Below are 4,522 nucleotides of genomic sequence, written 5' to 3' on the forward strand. Positions count from 1 at the left end.
TCTATATTGCAAAAGAAGCTGATCCTGATGATTCAGGAGCAAGTAAGTTGTTTAAAGAGATATCGAGTAGCTCACTATGTCATTGTGAGGGCTGAAAAGCCAGACTGAAGGTTAAGCAATGCCCCAAACCATACCCAGTTCTGCCCGATGAGGAAACTGCTGCTGCTGTCACCACCCTCCCAAAGCCAGGACCTTGACCTTGAAACTACTGTTGGGGCTGCACTGTCAAAGCTCATTGCCTGTGCCATCTGGACCCATGGAAATGGAAACTCCATGTAGAACCTGATTCCCCGTGTAGCTCACTTCCCATTCATTCCATGAAGGTCAAATACACACATCCTAATGGTGAGAGAGGCTGGGAATTTGAGTTCGATGAATAATTTCTCCAAATATAAAAGAGCTATTCAAAAGATGATGGGAAGTGATGAATCAGACAGATGTCTACTAGAAGCAATAAAATAGATACACCTCTCAGGAGGCAGATAAAAGATAAGTGAAAGAGAACAAAAATATTTTAAAAATAGTTCTGGCATGACCGATAATCTGGAATAGTGCTGTGCAATGGGAATATAATGTAAGCTGTGTATGTAATTAAAATTTTTCTCTGGGACACATTAAAAAGTAAAAAAGAAATATATGAAGTTAATTTTAATACTTTATGTAATCCAATATATCCAAAATATTATGATTTCAACATGTAGTCAATATAAAAGTTATTAAAGAGACATTTTTCATTCTTTTTTCTTATATCAAGTCTGGGAAATCCGGTGTATATTTTAAACTTACAGCCCATTTCAGTTCAGACCAGTCACATTTCAAATAATGTAATTGTCACACGCAGCTAGTGGATAGTATAGCGGATAGTGTAGAGATTGAAGAAATAAAATCAGAACCCTATTTCACATCGTTTAAACAAAAATAAATTCCAAACGAGTTAAAGACAAATCTAAAAAATCAAACCATTAAAATCTTAGAACACCTGTAACACTATACCTACTTAGCCCTCAATCAGATCTTGTGACCCATCTGCAATGCAGATGACAGATAAAGGGTTCATATCTACATATACAAAGAGCATCTGCAGATTAGTATCAGCATTGAACTGGCTAGACACTATCACTAGACTATTCATAGAAGAACAAATCCAAATGGTGAATAAACCTAAAAAGATGTTCAACTTCCCTAGGAGTCAGGGAAATGCAAATTACATAACAATGAGATATCACTTTACTCACATCACACTAGCAAATCAGTCGGGAGCATGATAACATCTACTACAAGCTGGGAAGGGACTCTCTTCACCACATTCCAGTAGCGATGACCTTTTCGGAGAGCAATCTGGCAAAATGTATATCAAAGTAAAACAACTCCACATACTCTTTGACCCAGCAATCTCATTCCCCGGGAATCCGTCCCATTGAAATAAAAGCACCAGGATATATGTGGCTGTGGTTATTCACATCAACAATCAACATGATTGCAATAAAACCCTAAAAACAAAGTGTATACTCAGAAGAATAGTTGAATACTTTGTGGTACATTTATATCATGACATGTCGCACAGCCATTAAAAAAGAATTTCTTAAACCTCTATCTAGTGACTTGAGGGAACTTTTATCTTTCATCTCTGCAAGATGCAGAGAAATGTACTATAAACTGCGGTTCTATTTCTGTAAGAGATACGGACAGAAATCTACATAGGTATATACATTTGCATCTGAGTTTATGAGCATGAAAAAATATAGAAGAATATACTACATCTGCTAGCAAGGCTACCTGGGAGGAGGAAAAGCAGATGGTACAGATGGAGAGACAAACAGGAAGGGAGGAAAGAAAATATGAGAATAGGAGAAAAGCGAGAAGGGGGGGTTAAAAGAAAAAAACTATTATTTCAAATAAGGACAATTTTTGTAAAAGTTATCACGTGTGTGTGAACGGGGAAAACGTATCTCCATATAAATCTATTCTATACATCTTGTTAATCACGGTAACACCTTACTTGATTTTTTGACTACTCGTTCTGTGGATTTCTAACAGGTAAGTTAAAGTTTCTCACAAAACTGTGGATTTGTTGTTTTTTCTTGTAATTCTATCAGGTTTAGTATTATATATCTCAATTCTATGTTACTAGGCACATATAAGCACAAAGACTAAACTTATTGGTAGATTAAATATTTCATCAATATCTATTTTTGTCTTTTCAAATCATACTGATTATTTTTGCCTTGAAATCCGTTTTGCCTAATGCTAAAATTGGTGCTTTCCCTTTGCTGGCATTTGCCTGGAATACCTTTTTCCATCTCAGTATTTCCAGTTTTTCTATATTGCCCTGTTTTTGCTGTCTCTTATAAAACATCACACAGTTTGACTTTTTAAACTCAAGAGTCTTTGTCTTTTAACAGTGAATGTAATAGATTTACATTTATTATGGTTATTGATATATTTGCACAGGTTCTACCAATTTACCATGGATTTTCTATTGTATATGCTGTTTTCATGCTTCTCTTTCACCCCTGCTTTTTGGTTAGTTGATAGCATTTTGTTTGTCCTCAATTAATTTTTCTTCTGATGACTTGGAAGATGTATATTCTGTTCCTATTATCTTTATATCTTTGACGCACATAGTTAAGCATATTCTTAATCAACATCTAGAGTTAATTAACATCTGTATCTTCCCACTAAATAAAATGAGAATCTTAGCATGCTTTTACTTTTCTCTCCTACCTCCTTCCCAGATTTCATACCTCTCAACCCCATGTTATCATCTTAGCTTTTAGTTAATTATTATAAGAAAAGATATTTATTTAGACTTAAAAATAAACCTTTCCCAGCGGTGTGCAGAATTATAAGGCTGTCTGCAGAGATTTGAAAAATGGCAACAAATGAAAGTAGCAGCATCCTTAGTTCAGCATCCTTGGCTGTGGATTCACTTTTACCTGAGAATCCTCTGCAGGAACCATTTTAAAATGCTTGGAACGATACGTTGAATAATTATACAAAGTTCCAGATGGCAACATGGGGATGCTTCATAGTTCATGAGGTCCTTTATTTCTTGTTCTGTTTACCTGCATTTTTGTTTCAATTTATACCTTACATGAAAATGTACAAAATTCAAAAGGATAAACCAGAAACGTGGGGAAATCAATGGAAGTGTTTTAAAGTACTTCTCTTTAATCACTTTTGTATCCAGCTTTCTTTGATTTGTGGAACCTATTATTTTACAGAGTATTTCAATACTCCTTATGATTGGCGAACAATGCCAAGATGGTACACGCTTTTGGCAAGATGGTTTGGCTGTGCAGTGATTGAGGATACATGGCACTACTTCCTGCATAGGCTCTTACACCACAAAACACTATATAATCATATTCATAAAATTCATCGCGAGTGCGCTTCGCTGGTGGCGCAGTGGTTGAGAGTCCGCCTGCCGATGCAGGGGACACGGGTTCGTGCCCCGGTCTGGGAAGATTCCACATGCCGCGGAGTGGCTGGGCCCGTGAGCCATGGCCGCTGGGCCTGCGTGTCCAGAGCCTGTGCTCCGCAATGGGAGAGGCCACAACAGTGAGAGGCCCGCGTACTGCAAAAAAAAAAAAATTCATCTTGAGTTTCAGGCTCCATTTGGAATGGAAGCTGTATACGCACATCTTCTGGAAACCCTAATTCTTGGAACTGGATTTTTTCATTGGAATCATGCTTTTATGTGATCACGTTATTCTTCCTTGGGCCTGGGTGACCATTCGTTTGATAGAAACTGTTAATGTCCATAGTCGTTATGACATTCCTCTCAACCCTTTAAATCTCATTCCTTTCTATGCTGGTTCTCGGCAGTCAGGATTTCCACCACATGAACTTCATTGGAAACTATGTTTCGACATTTACATGGTGGGATAGACTTTTTGGAACAGACTCTCAATTTACTGCCTACAATGACAAGATGAAGATTGAGAAAAAGACTGAATAAACATCTCACATAAACCTTCCTGAAGATACACATTTCCTGAATTGAAGCTAGTAGCTAATATTGCTTCTGGGGAGTGGAAATAAACATGTCTTGGTTGCTAAGTGATAAAAAGAACATTAACAACTTTTAATTATCTTCCTAGTGGGAACTTTTATATGTTTAAGTACAGTTTCCCTGAGGAAGCTTTAAAGGCCATGTTGCTAACCTCACAAAAAGGATTTAAGTAATGGAAGGAGTATTAATGTAGGTCTTTTCCCCAAGTTGTATTATAGGCCTGAAGCTGAAATTGGTCTTCAAACTTTTTATTTTATTTTATTTTTTAAATTTATTTTTATTTATTTATTTTTGGCTGCATTGGGTCTTTGTTGCTGAGCGAGCGGGCTTTCTCTAGTTGCAGTGAGCGGGGTCTACTCTTCGTTGTGGTGCGTGGGTTTCTCATTGCGGTGGCTTCTTTTTGTTTCGGAGCATGGGCTCTAGGCGTGCGGGTTTCAGTAGTTGTAACACATGGGCTCAGTAGTTGTGGCTCGCGGGCTCTAGAGCGCAGGCTCAGTAGTTGTGGTG

At 37.4% G+C, this 4,522-nt stretch overlaps 1 pseudogene; it reads left to right on the top strand.

Annotated features, from left to right (window-relative positions):
* The first annotated feature begins 2,834 nt into the window (after positions 1 to 2,834).
* On the top strand, positions 2,835 to 4,241 carry LOC116739684 (annotated as a pseudogene).
* The last annotated feature ends 281 nt before the right edge of the window (positions 4,242 to 4,522 follow it).

The sequence above is a fragment of the Phocoena sinus genome, chromosome 15 (genome assembly GCF_008692025.1).
Source record: "Phocoena sinus isolate mPhoSin1 chromosome 15, mPhoSin1.pri, whole genome shotgun sequence".
Taxonomy (NCBI): domain Eukaryota; kingdom Metazoa; phylum Chordata; class Mammalia; order Artiodactyla; family Phocoenidae; genus Phocoena; species Phocoena sinus.